The sequence below is a fragment of the Elephantulus edwardii genome, unplaced genomic scaffold, assembly GCF_000299155.1.
Source record: "Elephantulus edwardii isolate Elephantulus edwardi_28Jun2011 unplaced genomic scaffold, EleEdw1.0 scaffold00075, whole genome shotgun sequence".
Classification (NCBI taxonomy): domain Eukaryota; kingdom Metazoa; phylum Chordata; class Mammalia; order Macroscelidea; family Macroscelididae; genus Elephantulus; species Elephantulus edwardii.
Window position 1 is genome coordinate 8018486 of NW_006399825.1, and position 6873 is coordinate 8025358.

Here is a 6873-nt window from a genome sequence, read left to right on the forward strand (position 1 = left end):
AGGGACATCATGCTTGGGAGGGTTGAGGGACAACGCAGGAGGGGAAGACCCTCTATGAGATGGATTGATTCGGTGACTGGGGTAATCAGGGTGGGTGTGTCGGAGGCAGTGCTGTTGACGCAGGATAGAGCAGGGTTTAGGGCTGTTGTGCATAGGGTCGCTATGAGTCGCAAACAACTCGATGGCACGTAACAACAACAACATCATATTTACAGGGTACCCATCCAGGATGGACTGCTAAGAGAACAAACAGGTCTGTCCTGGAGAGGGTAAAACCACGTTGCTCCTTGGAGACAATGATTTTGAAGCTGCATCTGACATACTTTGGGCTTGTTGCCAGGAGCAACCAGTCCTTGAAGAGGGGCATTATACTTGGTAGGATGGAGGGACAGTTTAAGAGAAAAAGACCCTAGGGGAAATGGATTGACTCAGTGACTGGAGTAGTGGATGTAGACATATCAAAGACAATGAAATTGGTTCAAGATAGAACAGGGTTCAGAGCTATTTTACATAGGGTCACTATGAGTTGTAAGTGACTCAACGGTACGTAACAACAATAAGAACAACATCCAGGATATCACATTATATTTACTCATCATGTCTCTAGGTTCCTCAGGATTGTGACCATTTATTAGATTTTGTTTGTTTTTGTTAATGGCTCATGATTTGGGATTGTCTGATGTTTTTCTCATGGTTAGATTAGGGTTATGGTTTTGGGAAGAACGCCTCAGAGGTGAGGTTACCTTCTCTTATCACATCCATAATCCATATGACATCACTGCTAATGTTAATCTTCATCACTTAAAGTAGTGTTTGTCAGTTTCCTCCTTTCTAGAGTTATTATTTCTTCCTTTCTGTAATCTATTCTTTGGAATAAAATGCAGTCAAAGCTATCATTGATAAAATGAAAGAAGTGACATGAAGCTTCACCTTCTGCTTCAGGACATGGTTTTTTTGTTCACTTGCTGTGCACATGAGAATTGGACAATGAATAAGGATAACAGAAGAAGAATTGATGCCTTTGAGTTGTGGTATTGGAAGAGTACTGAATATCCCATGGTCTGCCAAAAGAGCAAACAGATGTCTTAGAAAAAGATCAACCAGAGTGTTCCTTAGAGGCAAGGATGGTGATGCTTCATCTTACATATTTTGGGCCTGTTGTTAGGAGGGTATATTCCTTCAAAAGGGATATTATTCTTGGAATGGTGGAGGGTCAACTCAAGAGATAAAGACCCCCAATGAGGTGAGTTGACATAGTGACTGCAGCAATGGGCTCAGGTGTATCAAAGATTAGGAGAATAGCACACAGGATAGGGCAGGATTAAGGTCTGTTGTTGATAGAGTTGCTATGAGTTATATGACTCAACACCTAACAACAGCAACAACATGCATTTATATAAGGTCAAAATGTTAAGGGCACTTTGGGGGCGCAGTACATAGAGAAAATGGCATTGCTAGCTGCAAGGCCACTCTCCTCTGATGTTTTTAATCCACTGGCCACTCTGCAGGAAGAAGATGTAATTATAAGGCACACAATGTAAACATGCGTTCCCCTTCCACCCTGTAATTCTCATTTCCATCACTCCTTATATCCTACCCCTTCCTGCCTTTTGGCAAATACAGCTGATTTTGTCCTTTTGTGGTTGATTATTCTAAGAGTGATTGTTTCCCTGGTATCATCACTTTTATTGTCCTGTCTATTGTTTGATTGAAAGTTAAGCCATGGAGATGGTGTTTGAATGGCTGCTAAAGGTCATAGTCTTGAGTAATGTTCCATTATAAGATACATGATAACCATTAATGTGACAAATAGAACAGGCATGCAGGAAGGTGATGAGAATTTACAGTAAAAGAATAGCACATCTATTTGGAAAGCTCAGGATAATTTCACTGGGAAGTTGCAGGATAATTGGGGTGTTTTTTTTTCTCTTCAAGAAAGAGCTTTAATAGGAAAAATACTTTGCAAAGGGAGGAAAGAAGGGGCAAGGCACTAGCCATGACTCTGGATGAGTGGTAGTTGAAGAATGAGTAGAATTTTATAAGATGTATCCAGGTTGAAGGAGGAGCATGGACTTTATTAATTACAAAATATTTCTTTTGAAATAAAAATATTGTAATAAAGACAACACTTTACTGATAATATTAACATCTTAAGATTTACTGGCTTATGTTACTGACTAAAGGTTTCCAGGTATTGTAAAAATTCTGGGAGTTTATGAAACTAGGAAAGAAGGATATTGTGTACCATAGAGTCGGAACCAACCCATAGCTGACCCTCTGGCGGGTTTTCAGAGAGCAGTTATCGCACAGGAGAAGATTGTCTATCCTTCTCCCACAGCGCAGCTGAAGGCCTTGAACCATGTGCCTTTGGGATTACAGCGCAGCTTCTATGAAACTAGGCCACCAGAGCTCCCTGCAAAGGATAGAGGTGGATATCTAAAACAACAGCTCTACCCATCTCAGGTAAACTTCGGCTTACTGCTCAGAAAATGTGCGGTATTTGTTCAATATATGATGCTAAAAGAACTAACATTGATGCTAATCTTAAAGGTAATTAAACAGCATATAACAACAACAAGCTAGAAACCTTATGGTGCACTGTTTAGTGACACTTTATTTTATTGTTGTTGTGTGCCCCCAAGTCAGATCCAACTGGCACAGGGGGAGACTGTTTATACTTCTCCAGCGGAGCATCTGGTGGATTCAAACTGCACATCTTTGGGATTACAGCACAGCTTCTTGCCCCTAGGCTACCCGAGTTCCCTTATGGTGCACTGTTTAAAACACTTATCTGCTAGATTAAACAAAAAGTCAACAGTTTGAACAGACCAGCATGGGAAAAAGATGCGTGCTTCCATAAATATTGTAGCCTGAGAGGCAGTTGAAGATACTAACACAGTAAAAAATGTCCATCTTACAACAAAGAGGCAAGAAAACACATGAATGAAATGTAGATGACAACTTTGGAAAGCTAATCAGCTAAGGTAAATCTAAAAAACTGGATCATATGCGATGTGGACAAAGCAAAGACAGAGAATTACAGATTACCAATGTCTTAACAGTTGACTCTGCACAGCATGGTCTTATCGCTAGACTTGATGAAGAAGAATGTGGGATCAGGATCAGAGGGAGACTCATCAACCACCTGTGTCATGCAGATGATACAAACTTGCTTGCTGAAAGGAAGCACTTGAAGTGCTTGGTGAAGAACAAGGACTACAGTCTTCAATATGGACTGCATCTCAACATCAAGAAGACAAAAATTAGGGAGCTCTGGTGGGCTATTGGCAAGAAGCTGCACTACAATACCAGAGGTGTTGTTTGTTGTTGTTATGTGCCGTTGAGTCGCCTGCGACTCATAGCGACCCTATGTACAACAGCCCTAAACTCCGCTCTGTCCTGTGCCAATCGCACTGTCTCTGACACTCCCATCCCAATTACCCCAGTCACTGAATCAATCCACCTCATAGAGGGCCTTCTTCTCCTGCGCCGTCCCTCCACCCTCCCAAGCATGATGTCCCTCTCTAAGGACCGGTCTCTCCTCACAACATGTCCAGAGTATGTCAGATGGAGCCTCAGAATCCTTGCCTCCAAGGAGCCAGCCGGTTCAACCCTTTCCAAGACAAATCTGTTTGTTTTCCTAGCAGTCCATGGTATTCTCAATACTCTTCTCCAGCACCACATCTCAAAGGCATCAATTCTCCTTCTATCCTCTCTGGTCATTGTCCAACTCTCTGACGCATAACAAGTGATTGTGAAGACCATGGTCTGTATCAGACGCACCTTAGTCTCCAGAGAGACACCATTGCTCTTCAGTACTTTGGAGAGGTTCCTAACAGCAGACTTTCCCATGGCAATGTGCCTTTTAATTTCCTGGCTGCTGGTGCCAAGACTGTTGACTATGGAGCCAAGCAAACTAAAGCTGTGTACAATCTCAGTCTCTCCACCATCCATCCTGATGCTGCCAATTGGTCCAGTGGTGAGAATCTTTGTCTTCTTGACATTGAGCCTCAATCCATATTGTAGGCTGCAGTCCTTGATGCTCTGCAGCAGGCGCTTCAGGTCTTCTTCAGTTTCAGCAAGCAGGGTTGTGTCATCTGCATAACACAGGTTGTTGATAAATCGTCCACCAATCTTGACCCCACATTTCTCCTCATAGAGCCCAGCCTCCCGGATAATCTGTTCTGCATATAGGTTTTAAAGGTATGGAGATAGGATGCATCCCTGGTGTATGCCCTTCCCAATGTATGTGGTTCAAATCCACCAGATGCTCTGCTGGAGAAGGAGGGGCAATCTTCTCCTGTACCAGTCAGAATCAATTTAATGGTACACACACTCAAAAATAATAACACCCCCCAAAAAAAACCCTTAAAAATGAAAAAAAGAAGAAAAAATTCTCACCACTGGCCTGATAGGTAACATCATGATAAATGAAGAAAAGAGTGAAATTATAAAAAATTTCTTCTTACTGCGATCTACAGTCAACGTTCTTGGTACGAGCAGTTTTGAGATCAGGAGACATATTGCCTTGGTGAGCCTAATGTCAGGGACTTCTCCAAATTTTGGAGGACAAATTATATCAGTTTGAGGACTAATATATTCCTGATTCAGGCCATGGTCTTTTCAATCACTCACTATGCATCTGAGAGCTGTACAATGAATAAGGATGACAGAAGAATTGATATATTTGAGCTGTAATGTCGGAGAAGAGTTTTAAATATCCCCCAGACTGACAAAAGAAAAACAGATATGTCTTAGAGAAAGTGCAGTCAGAATGTTCTTTGGAGGCAGAGATGACAAAGCCTCATCTCACATACTGTGGGCATGTTGTTAAGAAAGGCTAGCTATTCATTGGAAGCAGACATCATACTGAGAAAAGTAGGTGTCAGTGAGGGAGAGAAAAGCCCTCAATGAGATGGATTGACATATTGACTGCAGCAGTGGGCTCAAGCGGGCCAGAGATTGTGAAGATGGCACAAGTTGGGCAAGGTTCAGATCTATGAGATGTTCTTGACTTGATGGCACCTAACAACAGCAGTTTCTATGAGGTAGAGATTAACAATGTCTCAAATGTCCAACCTTCTAAACTCTGGTACTTCTCCATCAAGTCCTTGATATCAACTATTCATCCTGCCCTCAGCCCTCTTTCTCTCATCTTTGTCTTTGGGTCCTATAATTTCCTTCAACGTTTCACAGAAACTCACAAACCATCAGAGGAAAGACTTACCTGGTGGCAGAGGTTGACAAGTCCCAAATTCAGGAATCGAATATTAGTCTTGAAGTCTGGGTCTATACAGGTAGTTACAGGGGCTAACAAATTATAGGTATCTCAGTTTCTCTGGCAACAACAGGTAGGGGATTTTGGCTGGATCAGATCAGATATAAGATCTGGATTTTAAAAAGATACAATTGATAGCAGTACATTGAGCTCCACAGAGACAGTGCTGGTCCAGGCAGAGCTGAGGCCCTGGACAACTCTGCCTCTAGGAGAGAAATGACTAACCATGGGCAAAGGAGATCCTGAGATGCATTTTTCATGCAAACCTGCTGAGAGGAAGATTTGCCAAGAAGAAGCACGCAGATGCTAATGTCAACTTCTCAGATTTTAAGAAGTGCTTGGAGAGGTGGAAAACCATGTCTGCTAAAGACAAAGGTAAATTTGAAGACATGGCAAAGTCAAACAAGGCCTGTTATGAGAGAAAGGTGAAAACCCATAGCCGTCCTAAGGGTGAAACAAAAAAGGAGTTCAAAGATCCCATCACACCCACAAGGCCCCCTTCAGCTTTTTCCTTGTTTTGTTCTGAGTATCGCCCCAAAATCAAAGGTTAGCACCCTGGCCTTTCCATTGGTGATGTTGTGAGGAAGCTGGGAGAGATGTGAAGTAATACTGCTGCCAATGACCAGCAGTCCTGTGAGAAGAAGGCCGCTAAGCTGAAGAAGTATGAGAAGGATATTGCTGCATACAGGGGTAAAGGCGAGCCTGATACAGCCAAAAAGGGAGCTGTCAATGCTGAGAAAAACAAGAAGGAAAAGGAAGATGAGGAAGTGGAGGAACATGAAGAAGATGATAATGAAGAGGAGGATGATTAATAATTTGGTTGTAGGGCAGGCTTTTTTTTCTTGTCTATAAAGCATTTAATCTCCCCCTGTACATCACTTGCTCGTGTGTGTGTGTTTTATTTATTTAAGACGTTCAGGCCTTGACTGCATATTTCCGCAGTGGGTACAGGCGCTCTTTTCGCTGCTGCTTCTTGGCGCTCAGGCTCTCCTTCTGCTTGCTGAGCCTTCAGCTCATGGCACGTGTTTTCTTGGGCCGCAGATCCAGGGGTTTGTACTTCTTGCCCTTATAGTATTTTCTGAGGTTCTCTTTCTGAGTCTGGTTAATAACAGTTAAGAACACGGGCAATGGATTTCTGGACCATTCGGATTTTGGAGAGCTTAGAAGCTGCACCGCCTGTCACTTTGGCGACGCGCAGCTGAGAAAGCTCCACTTTCAGATTGTCCAGCTGTTTCCACAGCACCTCTTTCTTCTTGCCAGGAAGGTCCTGAGCCTTAATTTTGGCGATGGCCGAGCGATAGAATCCTGTTGCCGCCCGATCCAAGCTCCACAAATCGCTCCCTTTAAAGATAAAAAGAATTTGACTTGTAAGGCTGAGTTAAGATTTGTTTTTAAACTGTACAGTGTCTTTTTTGGTATAGTTAACACGCTACTGAAAGTGTCTTTAGATAGTCCTGTCCTGGTGGTGTTTTCAATAGCCATTAATCTTGCCTGGTACAGTATGGGGATTGTAAATTGACATGGAAATTTAAAGCAGATTCTTGTTAGTGCACAGCACAGATTAGTTATATATTAAGATGGTTGTTTGTTTGGTC

General features: G+C 42.5%; 2 pseudogenes; one reads left to right on the plus strand and one right to left on the minus strand.

Annotated features, from left to right (window-relative positions):
* Positions 1–6090, plus strand: part of LOC102862566 — a 7628-nt pseudogene extending 1538 nt beyond the window's left edge.
* Positions 6091–6193: 103 nt separating this feature from the next.
* The window catches only part of LOC102862975, a 33747-nt pseudogene continuing 33067 nt past the window's right edge, over positions 6194–6873 (minus strand).